General features: G+C 34.1%; 1 protein-coding gene across 1 annotated transcript in view; it reads left to right on the top strand.

The window, feature by feature from the left end:
- Positions 1 to 18,877, top strand: part of LOC130674272 (LIM homeobox transcription factor 1-beta-like) — a 229,071-nt gene extending 210,194 nt beyond the window's left edge. The window contains exon 4 of the mRNA XM_057479550.1: positions 18,740 to 18,877. The gene's annotated coding sequence lies outside the window, so the exon portion shown is untranslated. The remainder of the gene's footprint in view (positions 1 to 18,739) is intronic.
- Positions 18,878 to 21,019: the final 2,142 nt, after the last annotated feature.

Here is a 21,019-nt window from a genome sequence, read left to right as displayed (position 1 = left end):
TTTTGCTCTCATCAACTGACAGGTAGTCAGCAGACTGCCAAAAGTTTCGAAAAGAACTGAGAATTTTTTAAAAATAAAAGTCCAGTCCCGCAAAAAAAGAAAAATTATTTTTCTCTTATCAACTGACTGGTAGTCAGCTGACTGCCAACAGTTTCGAAAAAAGCTGAGAATTTTTAAAAAATAAAAGTCCCGCCCTGGTTAAAAAAGAGAATTAAAGAGGATTAAAAATGCATCTAATCCTTTTTAATTCTCTTCAGAGAATTAAATAGAATTAAGGAGAATTCATATTTAGAAATTTTTAATACTTTCAAATTCTCTTTAGAGAATTAAATAGAATTAAGGAGAATTAATATTTTGAAATTTTTAGTACTTTTGAATTCTCTTTAGAGAATTAAGGAGAATTCATATTTTGAAATTTTCAATACTTTTAAATTCTCTTCAGAGAATTAAATAGAATTAAGGAGAATTCATATTTTGAAATTTTTAGTACTTTTAAATTCTCTTTAGAGAATTAAATAGAATTAAGGAGAATTCATATTTTGAAATTTTTAGTACTTTTAAATTCTCTTTAGAGAATTAAATAGGATTAAGGAGAATTCATATTTTGAAATTTTTAATACTTTTTAATTCTCTTCAGAGAATTAAATAGAATTAAGGAGAATTCATATTTTGAAATTTTTAATACTTTTAAATTCTCTTCAGAGAATCAATTAGAATTGAGGAGAATTCATATTTTGTAATTTTTAATACTTTTTAATTCTCTTCATATTAATCGAAAAGAATAAAGAACTATTCTCAAGAAAAATATAGAGAGCCCGAACTGGGATGGATATCCCGAATTGTCCATGGGGAAGACCACTGGTTATACCAAAAATAATATATTATCTATACCAGATATATATATATATATATAGGCCGTGGTGCAGGGTGTACTGCGCCACTACCAGTAGGTACTTCCCACTCTGCTACGCAAAGTTCACTTGGTAGCAGTAGAGTGAAGACTGACGATTAATGTCCGCTGCATTTGCTTTTAACACTTCTACTATAAGTGTCCATATCCAAGAAGCTCGCACGCTCTAGCGGTGAGCGCGGAACTAACTTTCGCTCACTTACTCTCTCCCGCCAGATTGTCGGTCGAAGAGCGTCTCACGATCACTCTTACATTTTTTCCCCGTTGCCTTTTTCTCTTTTAATTACTTTTTTTTTCCACAAATTTCTCCATAAAAAAAAATAAAATTTCACGTATAAAATTATTATTTCTTTTCTTTCCCAGAATAAAATTTTAATATATAAATAATTACTAATCATTATTATTTTGTTTTTTCAAAGTTTAAGGCCATTCTCAGACAGTGCCCCCCACTTCTTAAAAAATTTTGAATGACTTTCAACTGTTATAAGCGTATCAAATTTGTAGCAATTAATTAAAAAAAAATTGAAGCATTAATTGAAAAAAGGACAACGTAGTTGTAATTTCGCCGATATATAGATATAAAAAAAAAATTATTTACACTTGATCAATTCGAAGTTAAACAAAATTCGTTGAATAAATTTTCGTGAAATCGTCCTGTCAATTTTATAATTAGAATTTTTTAATTTTGTTGGGTAAGTAATTTTTTCTAAATTCTATATCGCAACGAAATTACGACTACGTTGTCCTTTTTTCAATTAAAATTTTGATTTTTTTTTAATTGATTAATAAAATTTTAATACGGTTATGATAGTTGAAAGTCATTGCATATTTTTAAAAAGTGGGGGGCACAGTCTGAGAATGCCCTTAAAAGAAAAATAATTTTTTTTGTTATGGTTACAATTCTCTCGAATTCTCAGCGAGAACAGGAATTGCAACATGACTTTGAAATTATAAAAAAAATAAGATGGAATATAACTTTTTCGAATCCTGGTTTACTCTCTCGAATTCACGGGAAGAACAGAAATTGCAACATTATTTTAGAATTAAAAAGAATTAGTTAGAATGAAATTTTTCCGAATCCTCTTTTATTCTCTTGAATCCTCTGCGAGAACAGAAATTCAAAGTTATTTTAGAATTAAAAAGGATTAGTTAGAATTAAACTTTTTCCAATCCTCTTTTATTCTCTTGAATCCTCCACGGGAACAGAAATTAAAAATTATTGAAGAATTAAAAAGAATAAGTTAGGATTAAACTATTTTGAATCCTCTTTTATTCTCTTGAATCCTCCGCGAGAACAGAAATTCAAAGTTATTTTAGAATTAAGAAGAATTAGTTAGGATTAAACTTTTTTGAATACTCTTTTATTCTCTTGATTCCTCCTCGGGAACAAAAATTTAATATTAATTTAGAATTAAAAAGGATTAGTTAGAATTAAACTTTTTCCAATTCTCTTTTATTCTCTTGAATCCTCCGCGAGAACAGAAATTGAAAGTTATTTTAGAATTAAAAAGAATTAGTTAGGATTAAACTATTTTGAATCCTCTTTTATTCTCTTGAATCTTCCTTGGAAACAAAAATTTAGTATTAATTAAGAATTAAAAAGGAGTAGTTAGAATTAAACTTTTTCCAATTCTCTTTCATTCTCTTGAATCCTCCGCGAGAACAGAAATTGAAAGTTATTTTAGAATTAAAAAGAATTAGTTAGGATTTAACTTTTTTTAATCCTCTTTTATTCTCTCGAATCCTCCTCGGAAACAGAAATTTCATATTAATTTAGAATTAAAAAGAATTAGTTAGAATTAAACTTTTTCCAATCCTCTTTTATTCTCTTAAATCCTCCACGGAAGCAGAAATTAAATATTATTTAAGAATTAAAAAGAATTAGTTAGGATTAAACTTTTTTTAATCCTCTTTTATTCTCTTGAATCCTCCGCCAGAACAGAAATTCAAAGTTATTTTAGAATTAAAAAGAATTAGTTAGAATTAAACTTTTTTAAATCCTCTTTTATTCTCTTAAATCCTCCGCGAGAACAGAAATTTAATATTAATTTAGAATTAAAAAGAATTAGTTAGGATTGAACTTTTTCCAATCCTCTTTTATTCTCTTGAATCCTCCACGGGAACAGGAATTAAATATTATTTTAGAATTAAAAAGGATTAGTTAGAATTAAACTTTTTCCAATCCTTTTTTATTCTCTTGAATCCTCCACGGAAACAGAAATTAAATATTATTTTAGGATTAAAAAGGATTAGTTAGAATTAAACTTTTTCCAATCCTTTTTTATTCTCTTGAATCCTCCACGGAAACAGAAATTGAATATTATTTTAGAATTAAAAAGGATTAGTTAGAATTGAACTTTTTCCAATCCTCTTTTATTCTCTTGAATCCTCCACGGGAACAGAAATTAAATATTATTTTAGAATTAAAAAGGATTAGTTAGAATTAAACTTTTTCCAATCCTTTTTTATTCTCTTGAATCCTCCACGGAAACAGAAATTAAATATTATTTTAGAATTAAAAAGAATTAGTTAGAATTAAACTTTTTCCAATCCTCTTTTATCCTATTGAATCCTCCGTGCGATCAGAAATTGCAATATTATTTTAGAATTAAAAAGGATAAGTTAGGATTAAAAATATTCAATCCTTTTTTATTCTTTTTAATCCTAAAACGGTAATAATTTTTTTGCTAGATGAAGGAGAATTAAAAAGGATTCATTTTATGTTCGATCTGAATTCTCCGGAGAATTGAGAGTATTAAAGAGTATTAAGTAGTATTAAATATGTGTGCTTTTTTAATCCTTTTTAATTCACTTTTTTAATCAGGGCGTCCCGCAAAAAAAAAAATTATTTTTCTCTTATCAACTGACTGGTAGTCAGCTGACTGCCAACAGTTAAATGAACGGCTGAGGATTTTTTCTTTAAAAATCATGTCCCACGTAAGAAAAAAATTATTTTTCTCTTATCAACTGACTGGCAGCCAGCTGACTGCCAACAGTTTCGAAAAGAACTGAGAAGTTTTTAAAAGTCAAAGTCCAGTCCCGCAAAAAAAAAATTATTTTGCTCTCATCAACTGACAGGTAGTCAGCTGACTGTCAACAGTTTTGAAAAGAACTGAGAATTCTTTGAAAATAAAAGTCCAGTCCCGCAAAAAAAAAAAATTATTTTTCTCTTATCGACTGACTGGCAGCCAGCTGACTGCCAACAGTTTCGAAAAGAACTGAGAATTTTTTAAAAATAAAAGTCCAGTCCCGCGAAAAAAAAAAATTATTTTTCTCTTATCAACTGACTGGTAGTCAGCTGACTGCCAACAGTTAAATGAACGGCTGAGGATTTTTTCTTTAAAAATCATGTCCCGCGTAAGAAAAAAATTATTTTTCTCTTATCAACTGACTGGCAGCCAGCTGACTGCCAACAGTTTCGAAAAGAACTGAGAATTTTTTAAAAATAAAAGTCCAGTCCCGCAAAAAAAAAAATTATTTTTCTCTTATCACGTGACTGGTAGTCAGCTGACTGCCAACAGTTGAATAAACGGCTGAGGATTTTTTCTTTAAAAATCATGTCTCGCGTGAGAAAAAAATTATTTTTCTTTTATCAACTGACTGGTAGTCAGCTGACTGCCAACAGTTGAATGAACGGCTGGGGATTTTTTCTTCAAAAATCATGTCCCGCGTAAGAAAAAAATTATTTTTCTCTTATCAATTGACTGGCAGCCAGCTGACTGCCAACAGTTTCGAAAAGAACTGAAAATTTTTTAAAAATAAAAGTCTAGTCCCGCAAAAAAAAAAAATTATTTTTCTCTTATCAACTGACTGGTAGTCAGCTGACTGCCAACAGTTAAATGAACGGCTGGGGATTTTTTCTTCAAAAATCATGTCCCGCGTAAGAAAAAAATTATTTTTTTCTTATCAACTGACTGGCAGCCAGCTGACTGCCAACAGTTTCGAAAAGAACTGAGAATTTTTTAAAAATAAAAGTCCAGTCCCGCAAAAAAAAAAATTATTTTTCTCTTATCAACTGACTGGTAGTCAGCTGACTGCCAACAGTTAAATGAACGGCTGGGGATTTTTTCTTCAAAAATCATGTCCCGCGTAAGAAAAAAAATTATTTTTCTCTTATCAATTGACTGGCAGCCAGCTGACTGCCAACAGTTTCGAAAAGAACTGAGAATTTTTTAAAAATAAAAGTCCAGTCCCGCAAAAAAAAAAATTATTTTTCTCTTATCAACTGACTGGTAGTCAGCTGACTGCCAACAGTTAAATGAACGGCTGGGGATTTTTTCTTCAAAAATCATGTCCCGCGTAAGAAAAAAAATTATTTTTCTCTTATCAATTGACTGGCAGCCAGCTGACTGCCAACAGTTTCGAAAAGAACTGAGAATTTTTTAAAAATAAAAGTCCAGTCCCGCAAAAAAAAAAATTATTTTTCTCTTATCAACTGACTGGTAGTCAGCTGACTGCCAACAGTTGAATGAACGGCTGAGGATTTTTTCTTTAAATATCATGTCTCGCGTAAGAAAAAAATTATTTTTCTCTTATCAACTGACTGGCAGCCAGCTGACTGCCAACAGTGTCGAAAAGAACTGAGAATTTTTTAAAAATAAAAGTCCAGTCCCGCAAAAAAAAAAAATTATTTTTCTTTTATCAACTGACTGGCAGTCAGCTGACTGCCAACAGTTTCGAAAAGAACTGAGAATTTAAAAAAAAAAAAGTCCAGTCCCGCAAAAAAAAAATTATTTTTCTCTTATCAACTGACTGGCAGCCAGCTGACTGCCAACAGTTAAACGAACGGCTGAGAATTTTCTAAAAATAAAAGTCCAGTCATGCAAAAAAAAAATTATTTTGCTCTTCTGAACTGACTGGTAGTCAGATGACTGCCGACAGTTTGAGGATTATCTGAGGATTTTCCACAATCAACAGTCCAATCATGCAAAAAAAAAAATTATTCTGCTTTTATTAACTGACTGCCGGCAGTTTAATGAAATGCTGAGGATTTTTTATAAAAATCTAGTTTCGCATTAATTGAAAACTAAAAATTTTTTGTTCTTATCGACTGATTGGCATGAGATGATAAGACGTTTGAAATTTTTTATTTATTTTCATCTCAGTCAAATTTCGCGACAGATTGTTTTTTTTCCATTCTATTATTAACTCACTTTTAGTATTATGCCGACAGCTAAGCCTTCATAGGACGATCGCCGATGTTGTTATTTTGTATAATTTTTATAAGTATTTCTTTAAATGCTACTGAGTATTTATTTGTATCTCTTTTACTCCTTACTGTTTGTTGCTTTCTTCAATATACTTTATTCAATTTTTTTTCTTGGAAATTTGACGCTGTGTCCAAGGCACTCGCTGTCTTTTTCTCGTTTCACTAATTTTTGTTTCTCCCTGTTCATCGTTTTTCACTTGTTTTTAAAATTTATCGATGCAAACTATTAACAAACGTTAGTCTCTATTGAATCTTCAATAACTGCACTACTTTTCGCTATGCCTCGTGAAAATCAGTATTCTGCTTCGGATTATGCGGACATGATCATGTTGTACGTCGAGTGTCACTATAACGCTAGGGATGTTTGTCGATTGTATGCTGAATGTTACCCAAACCGTGCTCGTCATCCAAACCATCACGTGATTCTCGGTGCTGCTCAACGTCTTCGGGATACTGGAAATATTTTGCCAGCCCGCGTCGAGCGTGTAGGTCGTCCTCGAGACATACGTAATCTGCGTAATGAAGATCGTGTGGTTGACGCAGTGGAGAACGATTCTCACACTAGTGTCCGCAAACTTGAGCGTCAGTTGCAGATTTCTCGTACGTCAATTAATCGTATAACTAAAGCGAGAGAATTGCATCCATTCCACGCAAATAAAGTTCAAAAATTAGGACCTGGTGATTTTGAACAGCGGATAGCTTTTTGCAACCGTATTTTGGAGATGGTTGCCAATGATCCTGACTTTCTACAGCGTGTATTGTGGACAGACGAATCACTTTTCACTCGTGAAGGGTGTTTTAATCAACACAATTCGCATGAGTACGCCGTAGAAAATCCTCATGTCACTCGGGACCGCAATTTCCAAAATAAGTGGAAAATTAACATGTGGGGTGGCATTGTTGGCAACGTCGTAATTCTCCATCCTTTGCCGGACGCTATGAACGTAAGTAGGAAAATTTACATAAATCATAATTCTTGTGATAGATCGTTTATTTAGTAAAATGTGAATTAGGGCGCCAATTATCTGACGTTCCTACAAGAAGTGCTGCCGGAAGCTCTGGCGCAGCTACCACCTGATGAACGTCCTCAAAGGTTCCAGCATGATGGTGCACCGACGCATACAGCAGCGCAGGTGACAGAGTACCTGAATGCAACGTATCCCAATTCTTGGATCGGGAGAAACGGTCCCTTTCCATGGCCTCCAAGGTCACCAGACTTGACACCACTGGATTTTTTCTTGTGGGGTTACATGAAAGGAGTCGTTTACGAGACAGAACCTGAGGATCAGTTTGAGACGATGGCGAGAATTCAGGTGGCATACCTGAACATTACTCCTGACATGATGGAGAAAGTCAGGACAGATTTGATAAGACGCTGCCGTCTTTGCATCTAAGTTGGAGGAGGAACGTTCGAGCAGCTGCTCTAATGATAGTCATCGTTCCATAAAAACAAAACGGCCCTTTTCAGGGCCACAAAATTTTTTAAACGTTAAAAACATTCGAGTTATGAGATTTTTCGTTTGACCATTTCGCGCAATGCAACGATTAAATTTTAGATAAATTTTGAAAAATTTTTGTAGGATTAGATTTTCACCGAAAAATCCTCAGCATTTCATTAAACTGTTGGTAGTCAGTTGATAAGAGCGAAATAATTTTTTTTTTGCGGGACTGGACTTTTATTTTTTAAAAATTCTCAGTTCTTTTCGAAACTGTTGGCAGTCAGCTGACTGCCAGTCAGTTGATGAGAGAAAAATAATTTTTTTTTTGCGGGACTGGACTTTTATTTTTAAAAAATTCTCAGTTCTTTTCGAAACTGCTGGCAGTCAGCTGACTGCCAGTCAGTTGATAAGAGAAAAATAATTTTTTTTTTGCGGGACTGGACTTTTATTTTTAAAAAATTCGCAGTTCTTTTCGAAACTGTTGGCAGTCAGCTGACTACCAGTCAGTTGATAAGAGAAAAATAAATTTTTTCTTACGCGGGACATGATTTTTAAAGAAAAAATCCACAGCCGTTCATTTAACTGTTGGCAGTCAGCTGACTGCCAGTCAGTTGATAAGAGAAAAATGATTTTTTTCTTACGCGGGACATGATTTTTAAAGAAAAAATCCTCAGCCGTTCATTTAACTGTTGGCAGTCAGCTGACTGCCAGTCAGTTGATAAGAGAAAAATAAATTTTTTCTTACGCGGGACATGATTTTTATAGAAAAAATCCTCAGCCGTTCATTTAACTGTTGGCAGTCAGCTGACTGCCAGTCAGTTGATAAGAGAAAAATGATTTTTTTCTTACGCGGGACTGGACTTTTATTTTAAAAAAATTCTCAGTTCTTTTCGAAACTGTTGGCAGTCAGCTGACTGCCAGTCAGTTGATATGTGCGTAGTAATTTTTCTTTAATAATTGCGAAACTAGATTTTTTTAAAAAAATCCTTTGTTATTTTTTAAACTGGTAGCAGTCAGCTGACCGTTTGTCAGTTAATAACAAAATAAAAATTAGTTTTTTTCGCAGGACTCGATTTTCGCGAAGAGATCAAAAATTAAATAATTTAAATTTCCATTCGCGTGCATCTCGCGTTGTGAAAGCCGCTGAACGACAGCCGAGCGCTCACGCGTTGAAGCTTCCCCCAGACTGTTTACCCCACTTTACTGGTTCGCGCTAACGCTCTCTTCTGCTTGGCTACCTTTTTTAATTAATACCAATTTACCTGTTCGTCAGGTGAAAAAACGGCAGAGGACTTTTCGTCCCAGAATTTCGTCCTCTATCTGGCCTTGAAATTTGGGCCGGAACTTTTGGGACACCCTGTATAATTAGACCTGGCCAATTTTCAGATCTAATTATTTATAACGTATTATATATAATCATATATAACCTATATATAATTATATATAAATTATATATTATTAGACCTGGCCAATTTTTAGATCTAATTATATATAAGGTCTTATATATAATTATATATAATTAGGCAAAATCATTTTTTCCTGGGAATATGCTAATTCCTGTTTAAAAAATCCCATAGAATCCAATAGATTCTCATAAATTTCCGTAAAGATTTTATGAGAATGAATGAGTTCTATGAAAAGTGCTATAGTTAAGTGTAGGACCTTATACATACAGCTATAAGAATCTATTGGATTTTTAAAGCAGAGATGTCAAAAAAGTGGCGCAAAGAATTTACAAATATTTTCTCGAAAGTATTGCTAACAATTAAATTTAAAATAGTAAAAAAAAAATATGCTACAAACATTTAAAAATTTTTTTTTTGATCGTTTGGAATAATGGTTTTAAAAATATTTCTGAGAAATATTTAAAAATGTTTTTTTTTCACGAATATTAACATACTTTAAAAATACTCCCGTTTGAATTTGTAAAATATTTTAAAACTAATAGAATACAAAAATTCAATATGGCAATAAAGCTTTAGAAGCATAGTTGAACTGTAATTTTTCAACTGGTTCCGCAGCGTAGCAGTGTTAGGTTCGAAACCTCCGGAAGGTAGTGGCAAAAATGTAGTTCTAAAAGAGAAGAGCGAGCATGTAGGTATGATATTGATATGTTAATGCAGTCTAAACGTAATTATCCCTGTACCTCACTTAAATTAGGAATAACGAAAAAAAATTAATTTGTTAAATTTATCATTGTTGAAATAATTGAAGGCGCTCAACTAATATAGTAGCTAAAACTATGAATTCTTAATAGTGGTTACTACATTTATATTGTGATGATAATTATATCAAATAAGGCTTGCTGACTATAGAAGTATGGTTGTCATAACAATTTCCTTCTGGACATGCTGAATAAGAAACTGTTAAAGTTACTACTAAATACTCGCCTTAACTATACTTTTCCGTTACTGATAACTAATATCATATCAGTTAACGGAACTGCAGTTAATAATGGAGGTCTTATTCAACTATTTTTTTTTGTAGTTCAGAAAACCATTTTTTTCTCTCAGTGTATAACTGATGGTTATTTTCAAATAATTTTTAAACCATTGGTCGGCTTCTAATTTTCCTCATGTCACAAAATATATATATATATATATATTAAGGTGGTCCTTATTGATGATAAGGACGGGCAGGTTATTAATAAATAAGATATAAGTATTCGTGGTTATTACGTTAAGTATATTACAAGTATATTACAATGTATATAGATACAAGATACACGTCCGTTTAGGATGGTGTACTGGTAAGAACTAACCACTATATATAGATTGGCAATGGCCATTAGTATAGCTAATACATTCTGGTATATTCTGGAATATACTAGCACTATGAACCTTGCTCCTCAACATCCTCTCTCAAGGTATATAGTGCGTGCATACTAATCCAAGCTCACACACACTAATTTACAATACCTATATTGTTCACTCATTTTCTGTGTTTAATACTACTCAAACTTTTTGTAAAACTATCTGCTGGCATTCTTTCTGTACCCAGATATTTTACATCTATCACACCACACGCATACTCATTTCTTACAAAATGATGTCTTACATCTATATGCTTAGTACGCTGGTGATATACATCGTTCTTGATCATACTGATTGCGCTCTGATTATCAGTTAGTATTGTGACAGTCTCTGATTCTTCCTGTATACTTAAACTAACTAATAAGCCTTTCAAGTATAGGGCCTCTTTAGTAGCCTCATTTGTCATGTGGCACTGCATTAAAACCTAATACATTTAGTCTATCTACTTATTTTCTATGCCACTCAACCCCGGCTTGGCGCAACTCATACAACGACTTTTTTAGGGCACACACACTGTTACTACCCGCTTTCAAGCCCTCTCTCCAGCGCTTTACGGTTTCTATTATTTTCCCGTCGCGTATTACCTTCCCGCCTAAACCGATGGGCTCACCCACAATTATCTTTTCGATAATCTCATGCATACACTCGGGCACTTCCATGTATACACTTTCACGTAATTCACCATTTAAATACGCGGTCACTATGTCCATCTGGTGAATCTTTAAATCGTATTCCGCTGCGATCGCTGCCATGATCCTCACTGACGTTGACCTCACTACTGGTGAAAATGTCTCGGTGAAGTCTTCTCCTGGCCTCTGAGAACACCCTTTCGCTACTAATCTAACCTTCTTTTTGCCATCAGATTTAGTGCAAAATACGTAGCGACTTCCGATTACTTTTCTGTTCCTGGGTCTCTTTTCGATTTCCCATGTCTTGATCTTTATCTGTGCTAGTATCTCTGCTTCTAATGCTATCTTCCACGAGTCCGCATTTTCTGTTTTGCTCGCTTGCTTTCATGTAGTCAGATTTTCTGTCACTGTCAAATATGCGAAAACATCTTCGTCCATCGCATCATTTTTTATTCTATTATTCTCTCCTTTGCTAGCAGCTCCGTGGTCATCCCCACTCTGTTCGTCTGGTACTGTGACGTATACTTTCTTCGGTCTTCCTACCGATCCTGTCCGAATGTACATCGGTCGTCCCCGGCCTCTCTTACTGGGTGAATCTACGCCTTCCCAAGACTTTGCTGCCCCTCTTTTTCTTCGGGGTCTCTCTTGTTTCGTTCCTGGTTCGGGCTTCTCCGGCTCTTCGCTCAGCATCTCGAGTTCTTCGCACTGCTCATCACACTGCTCCTCCATTACCTCAGTGTTTCTCTCGTTTTCAAATATTTCCTTATACTCGTCCTTAAAACCAATCTGGTTGACAAACTTTACATCCCGTGTAGTTTTCACTGACCTATCTCACGGAAAGTAGACACGATATGCCTTCGAGGCAAGTGCATATCCTACAAATACTCCTGATACTGACCTGGAATCTAGTTTCCCGCGCTTTTGCGTCTTATTCAAGACGAAAGCCTTTGTGCCAAACACTTGCATGTGTTTAACCGTGAGGGGTTTTCCCCACCACACACAATACGGTATTCCTCCGTTTAACGCACTGGTTGGACATCTATTTCTAGTATAGTTTGCGTTGCTCAACGCCTTGGCCCACAGGTGAGGGGGCGCCCCTGCCTGCCGCATCATACATTTACCATCTCTATTAGTGTTCTGTTTTTTCTCTCTGCAAAGCCGTTCTGTTGGGGGGTGTGAGGTGCAGTCAGTCTTCTCCGAATTCCATTTTTACGTAGATATTCGTTGAATTCCCAGTTACAATACTCCGTTCCGTTGTCTGATTGTAACGCTTTTATCCTTTCCCCAGTCTGGTTTTCCACCTCGTTTTTGTATTCCTTGAACTTCTGCAGGACTTCAGATTTATTGATCATCAAGTATATTTGACACCATCTTGACTTGTCATCAATGGAAGTGACAAAATATCTCTTCCCTGAGCCAGATTCATGTCGCATTGGTCCGCATACACCTGAATGCACTATTTCTAGTAGTTTCTGAGTTCTCTGTTCACTGGTTTTGGGAAAAGGTAGTCTGGTCTGTTTTTCTTGTATACACACCTCACACTCTGATAACCTGTCACTATCGCTCATGTCCAAGCCATAAACCAATTTATTTTTGGCCATGATCTTCAGGTCTCGCTCATTTACATGCCCCAACTTTTCGTGCCACTTATCTATCCCTAGTTTTCCACTAGTTACGGGTTATTGTAAACACTGTCTTTGATGTCTTCTATAAAGTACAAATTACCGCGTCTCTGCGCGTGCATAATCACATCATCATTTTTATTTATCACTACCGCTTCAGTTTTCCTGAAGGTCACTGTATGCCTAAAGTCTGTGTCGTATGACACGTTCTTAAACCCGATGTCCCACTGTCTTTTACCCGTCAACACTTTCACCGAACCGTTTCCCGTTCCCAATATTTTAGTGTTTTTATCAGTTGCCAGGCTCAACTCTGCATGTTTAGGCTTAAACTCACTAAACTTATTTTTACTGTTACACAAAGGACTGGTCGCACCACTGTCTATACACCAACACGCGTTACCACTACTACTGTACATAGCCTGCTTACTGGTACTTAACGATGACTCATTTATGTTTCTAGCACAATTGTATTCTCTTGTGTTTCGCTCCAGGCAATTTTTTGCGATGTGCCCTCTCTTATGGCACTTGAAACATTCAACTTCCCGCCGAAAAATATCGTCCCGAGAACTTGACGCCTTTGGCTTTCCGCCATTTTGTCCATGTTGTCTCCTCTAATTGTTTCTCGAATACATTGCTCCTTGTGCTAGTTCGACATGTTGCTCTACATGTCCCTCGCCTGTTTTTTCGCCAATCACAATCTCCCACGTTTCATGACTCATAAAAATACCCTTCATCTGTGTTTTCCACGGCCGGTAATTCTCCCTGGTAAGAGAATCTATTTTTATTAAATAAGCCATTTTAACTGATCACTTAACAACCACAAAATCGACACTATCAACTTTTACGCTAATCACAGCACACAACGGTTGTCCCGCCGAAATTGTTCGAGCTCTGACGCCTAGTGTCTCACAATGACGAACCACACCACTGCACGCTATCGAAACTTCTCGATGCTTCCCGCGCGTTGTTCACGTGCTGCTAATTAACTTCTTTACTTAATTAATAACCGCCTTAATTTTTACAATGGAATACCCGCGTTATCTGGGCCCATAACCTGATGATAAGGACGGGCAGGTTATTAATAAATAAGATATAAGTATTCGTGGTTATTACGTTAAGTATATTACAAGTATATTACAATGTATATAAATACAAGATACACGTCCGTTTAGGATGGTGTACTGATAAGAACTAACCACTATGGTGACACGACCGATGATCCGAGGACAATTGATCCGCGACAATTGATCCTTGCGAAGATTGATCCGTCGATAAAATGCGAGTAAGATAAAAAATTACGCCCTTTTTTCACTAATTTGTGTGTGTGTATATTTTTTATGTTACACGCACACAAAATTAGTGAAAAAAGGGCGTAATTTTTCATGTTACACCCATTTTATCGACGGATCAATCGTCGCAAGGATCAATTGTCGTGGATCAATTGTCGCGGGTCAATTGTCCTCGGATCAACCACTATATATGGATTGGCAATGGTCATTAGTATAGCTAATACATTCTGGTATATTCTGGAACATACTAGCACTATGAACCTTGCCCCTCAACACTTATTTTAGACATTTTCAAATTTTTATGCTCCCAGAGGCTTATGTGGTTCAAAATAAAAAAAAAAATATCCTCCAAGTTTCAGGTCTCTATCTCAATTTTAACCCGTGCCGCACATCGATGTAAGTTTCCTGTTTGAATAACATGGGGTATTTGGCATTGAACAATTAATTTTTTATTCCGGCTAAAGTAATTGTTCGAAAAATTTGAAACTCTGTAGACTTTATCCTTATATTAGCAGCTGCTCCTCAGAATTTTTACAGATTTTCAGCTACTATAATTTTGGGGGTACAGCATAATGAAAAAAAAGGAAAAAAAAAATTTTATTTCTATCTAAAATTTTTTTTTTATAACATATTAAACCACTCGCATCCTTATCAGAAATTCTTACTTTTTTTCACTCTCGCACCCAAGTGGGTGGACGGCATATATTTGTTGCACTAATACAGTAATCAGGAGCTTTGGACGAGTTTTTCTTATGAACAAACGAATATTTCCAACAAATCAAAGGTCACTTCACTAGATGAAACAGTATTGCATCAATGTGCAATAGAGTGGTCCTTAAAAGGATAATTTTTTAAATTTATTACGATCACCTCTGAAGCGATTCCAATTACGGAAAAACAATTTCCTTTCAAGTTTAAGCTTTTAATTCCTACGAGAAGACGTACCACAAAAATTTGTTGTAATTTTTTTAAGAGAATTTTTTTTATATTTTTTGATTTTGTGTCTTTTTAAAAGATATATGATGCTTTCAATCGATATCTGAGATCGGTATATCGATGCGACTAATCATATTATGCCTTATTTTAACATTTGATAAATAATATATAATATTTAAATTTCTTTTAATACTTGTTTTGATAAATTAGTCACCTCTAAGTTTATTATTTGTTTTAAGCAATAAACAATAAACGAGACGTTTATAGTTTTGTGTATTATAATGTCGAAATAGTAATTTATTTACAATTTTATAACTATAATAAATTATCATTAAAATAGATCTATTTATAAATAAATATAGTAAACTTAATAAATCACAAAGAAAAGTTGCGGTACATGATCCCGTTGGGATTAAAAGCTCAAACTTTAAAGGAATTTTTTCTGCCATAATTGAAATCGTTTGAGAGGTAATCGTTATAAATTTGAAAAATCATCCTTTTAAGGACCACTCTACTGCACATTGATGCAATACTGCCTTAGTTAGTGAAGGGCGCTTTAATTTTTTGGAAATATTCGTTTGTTCGTAAGAAAAACTCGGTCGAAGTTCCTGATTACTGTATTAGTGCAACAAAGATATGTGGTTTACCCACTTGTGTGCGGGAATGAAAAAAAAAAAGTAAGAAATCCTGATACGGATGCTGAGTGATTTGTACTTATTTTAAAAAAATTTTAGATAAAAATACAAAATTTTTTTTTCTTTTTTTTCATCTTGCTGTACCACCAAAATTACGACAGCTAAAAATCTGTAAAAATTCTAAGAAGTAGTTATTATTATAAGGATAAAGTCTGCAAAGTTTCAAATTTTTTGAAGAATTACTTTGGCTGGAATGAAAAATTAATCGTCCAATGCCAAATTCCCCACGTTATTCAAACAGGAAACTTACATCGATGTGCGGCACGGGTTAAAATTGAGATAAAGACCTGAATCTTGGAGGATATTTTTTTTTAGTTTTTTCGAACCACATAAGTCTCTGGGATCATAAAAATTCGAAAATGTCCATAATAAGGACCACCCAAATATATTTTCTTGTTATTTTCATTTCAATGTCAAGCTCTTGAAATCGATCAGAACCACTTTTTTCAGAGCTTGAAATTGAAATGAAAATAACTAGAAAACAATACGGAATTTGAAAAAATTTTACTGATAGTAATCTGTAGAGAATAAAATTGTCAACAAAAAAGACTTCACAAAGTTTTGTGATAAGTCTGATAGTTTCACCGGAAAAATGAAAAGGTCTCCAACTTTACTTCGAGCTCTAATAACTTTCGAATAGATGGATTTATCGAAAAATGATAAGAAACCTTTTTCGTAGAGCGTTCAATTTTCTACAAAAATATGTATTAGTCTATTTGATCCATTGATTTCTCAACGAGGTTAAACATACTTAAAGCTACGAAAAATTTTTTCCAATGTTATTTAAATGGCAAAATCGAATTTTTCAATGAGCTAGGTCTGTAATCGACTTAGAATTTTTTTCTTATGCGAAAATTTTTTTTTTGTGTTGAACTATGGTTTTTTCCACATGCACTTGAAAAAAAAAATCTAGCTTCGAAATGAAGCACCCTAATATATATCTATATATATACATGCATCCAAAATTATCGATATCTCGAAAACTCAGTGAGATATCGAAAAAATTGATTCCCTAAAAAAATCTCATTTCGTCGAATTCTTCAAGAATCTGTGGTTATTTGGCAGCACCACAGAAACCGTAGGGTTTTCGCAATTTCAGATCACAGGGAAAAAAGGGCAACAGAAACTCATCCTCAGAGTTATTGGGTATAGTGGTGAATACTATCAGGAACACGCTGTGCATTAGATTTTAAGTCATCGTACCGTAAAATCAAAATTTCTAGGCTTATCAGGCTTTTTTTAATATTCTGATTACTGTATGTTACGGTGCTTTATCCAAGAATAATAACGGTCGTTCCTGGGACATCACAGTAAATTTTCCAGCTGTTTCGGAACATTCTAAGGAAATAACGCTAAATTCCATGATGTTATTATTGTTTTTGCCGTCAGACCCTCGGCTGATGTTATTTTACGGTACACTTATCGGGTGGTACAATGGAAATACCGAAGACTAGAACAGTATTTTCTGATAAATAACGACACATTTCAATAAATTTACTTTGCTGTCGGTAGAATGTATCGTAGATTTACAAAAATAACCGTCAAGTTATTGTACTACTTTTTCGATATTGTCACCATAATACACGATAATGACAACATATAAACCAAAATGACAAATTCCATAAAATCAATTCTATAAGGATATTTCTGACCTTTCTTTCTGGCTGTCAGATGATTTTTAGTAGATTTTATAGAAATCTAACTATTGTATTTGTCTTTATGATGGAATTTTCGAACAATTTTGCTACCTCTAAACTCATATAAATATATACAATGTAACGCGCCGTTCTCCAACGATAGCGTCCGCAATTCTACACCGATCTTAATGAAACTGAGTATACTTATTCTATGGACGATTACCTTGGATGAGTTCGAAGATGAGCCAATTCGGCCAATAAGTTTAGAAGTTATGGTTAATTGGAATTTTGTAAAATTTTCAACAAAAAAATTTGTTTACCGCTTTAACTGGATGTAACTTCTAATCGGAAAGATATAACTTATTTTCGTTTGTTCTATGTGAAAGCTCGTTCGATTGCCTACAATTTTGACTATACAGCTCATTGATTTGACCATTTTTTCTAATAGATAAATGGTTTTGAACATTTACAAAATATTATAAAAACTAATTTTATGCAGGTTTTCACTTTGATTATAGCCACAATTTCAGACCGATCACCTCGAAACTTAGTATACGTATTTTGTGGATGACTACCTTGTTCGAGTTTGAAAATGAGCTCAATCGGTCGATTAGTTTAGAAGTTATAGCATTTCAAAATTTTCAAAATGTCAAAAATTCATATTTTTACTTATTCTTTCTTCAATATCTTTTGAATGCGATAACTTATCAACTTTATATCAAATTCATCTGAAAACTTTTCAAATCAGCTTTAATTTTCATGCCTATATATATGCCTAGACCACTGAAATTACTTACTTTGCCATTCATTTAATGAAATTTTGCTATTGCATTAGTTCTCCTACTTCTTAGTAAATTCATGGAGCTACTTAAATTCATATTATCGCAGTGTGACACTTATAAAATCCAAACATCTCAATTCAGTGGGTATATACAATTTTGTTTTATCGACAGTGTATAAATGATATGATATATCAATAACAAGATTAACATTAGTTATGATAATAATATTCTCTATATCTACTCGTCGTTCGATATTCTAATAGGCTTTTTATTTCAAATATGAGTACTAATTTCAAGTATGACACTTTGATATATCACAATCAAATTTTAATCTTAGAATATTTTATTCGTAGATTTTATTGAAAGCAAATTATCGCCTTTGTCCTTATGGTAGAATTTTCGAGCATTAAAACCATAGTCTATCATAATTTTTCGAATAGGGTCCGGAATACCATTGGTCCGATGGTTTGAATATATGCATAGGTATCTTTAAATAACGTCAAATCAAAACATAGAGTGCATTATCATCAAAAATTCTTCTGAAGCTCATTTAGTTAGCTTCAATTTTTGGCATTATACTTATAATTTTTTGATTTTTTTGTTTTATCATCTCGAGAATTTTTAAAAAAATGTCAAAAAAAATTTTATTTCGTTATCAACTTTTATTTGAACAATGAAAAAAATTAAATAATGAGAAATCTACTTCCATTTCGGCTGCCGAATGGCCATTTTTTTTTCAACTAGAAAATAAAAAGTTAAAATATCATATTTTTTACAGACGATGATTTGTTAGACGAAAATCGACCTCGTGATGGTCGCCGAGGACCAAAACGACCACGAACTATATTAACTTCAGCACAACGACGTCAGTTCAAAGCTTCATTTGAGTTATCTCCAAAACCATGTCGAAAAGTTCGGGAAGCTCTTGCTAAGGACACAGGGCTTAGCGTTCGAGTAGTTCAAGTGTGGTTTCAAAACCAACGAGCCAAAATGAAGAAGCTTCAAAGAAAAGCCAAACCTGATCCAAGCACAGATAAAGAATCAAAAGAAGATCGAAGAACGGACAGTCCACATAGTGATCACAGTAAGCCATATTTATATCGTAGATTATTAATATTATATAAGCTATAAGAGAATCCTAAAAGATTCTAAATTTGAAAATAAATTGGTATCCACATGCTAATGAGAATTCTGAATTTTGTTTTACGAAGGATTCCGAACAATTATTTTTACTATTTGACAATTAGTTCTCGAAGTTTTTGAAGAGTCATAACACATATAATCAAATCAATTCTCGACACATACTTTTACTAAATGGAATTTAGGACATTACTATTTTATAAATAAACCTATTTGTCTAGCACAGAGACTACGTGATAAAAGTCAATTTTGACGCTATGTTACGTCCTGGAGTCGTGTCAGCTTTGGATCTGCTGGCGCGAGTTATTTGAATTGGACGTGACTGTAGATCTTCGGATACATGGTTAGTTTTCGAAAGCTCGAAATAACTTGGTCGTTGATGAAAGAATAAATATATTCGATTTGTTCATATCAAATGTTCATTCATTTATATCAAATAGAATAGTCAGAGAATTTAGTTGAAAATACACTTGAGTTTTACAATTACTATTTGGTAAATAACTTCGAGTCATAATAATAGTATAATTAAATTAAACCGGGAGTTTACTTGCGTGTACTAAACCGCACTGTTATAATTTCTGATGATGTGAGAGTGTAAGAGAGTGATGCATCGGGCTTCGGTTATTTATACCTTTATGCGAGCCAACACCCTAGAGAAAAGTAAAATAAGGTATTAGGGCCTGATTCCCAAAAATAGGAGTTGGTTGTCATCATTTGCTGCTGATGCTGTTACGTCAGCAGTCGGACGGTGTTTTACCGAGTGTCCAGATTTTTCCGGAAAAAACTAGTTTCCGATTTTATATTCTTTTGATGTTCGTTATTCGTCGTACAATCGTTCTTATCCATCCCTATTCATCGACATTCTTTTAGAAAAATCATCGGCGATGAATACGTATTTTAATGCATTAAAAATTCAATACGTTTAGATCTATAAATTGAAGTCTCTTTCACTCCTATCCAAAGTTGAATACGCCTTGAAATAGTTATTTTTGATACATATGTGAAAAAGTAGAGGTTCCGACAGGCTAGGAGTGGCGTTACGAGTCTGATTTTGTGGCACATTCTCACCAGAACGAGGACGTCGTTATACAAACGACCGCAGCAAGATTAGATTTGAAAGAAAAAATGTCTTAAAATTTTATCATTAAAAATTCAATTTTATAAAATAAGGATAGGAGGTTTAAATTTTTTAGTTAATTTTTAACTCATTCTTAAAATTATCTATACCTTAGCGACCAACGTTCAGCTGTGCCATCACTAGCACACACTTCCAAACAAGCACTTTGGTATTCTTGATGCCACAACCGGCGCCACGCTGATCGGTAAAACACAAGATAGAATTAAGGCCACACTCAGGAACACTGAAACAAAACACATCGTAATGAAGAATAAGAAGTCACTGAAAATTCCTGTCTTTATAAACAATGATCTTACCCCACTTGAGAGTAAAATAGATAAAAAGCTGAGAGATGAAGGCGAACGGCTGAGCGCTAAAGGTCTGAAGATAAAACGGGGGTTCCAGAAACGAATAGTCAACGACAAACCTATGATATGAGATTTGTCCTCGGAGGCTCTAGTACCCGCCTCCGGCATCCCCATGGACCTCGAAAATCCGACCTATGCAAATCCAGCTGGCTCTCCGACACACATGGTTAAGGACATCATACACCCCGCAATGCCAAAAAACTAGATTCCTATACATCACAGTGCACCACTCCAAACAACGTCATAAGACTCTTCTTCTGGAATGCTCACGGCTATAACGATATACAGGATGTTCTTTCAAATATCAACCTAGGATATGTCGGTATCTCTGAAACCTGGCTGACGGGAGAATTTACCCCTCCACCTTTCATCACAGGGCAAGTCACTTATGTTCCGGCAATCAAACCACTCGCGCAAGGGAGACCAAGCGGCG

The sequence above is a fragment of the Microplitis mediator genome, chromosome 9, assembly GCF_029852145.1.
Source record: "Microplitis mediator isolate UGA2020A chromosome 9, iyMicMedi2.1, whole genome shotgun sequence".
NCBI classification, from domain to species: domain Eukaryota; kingdom Metazoa; phylum Arthropoda; class Insecta; order Hymenoptera; family Braconidae; genus Microplitis; species Microplitis mediator.
Note: the sequence above shows the minus strand (reverse complement) of the source record. Positions and strands in the feature narration are given on the sequence as shown.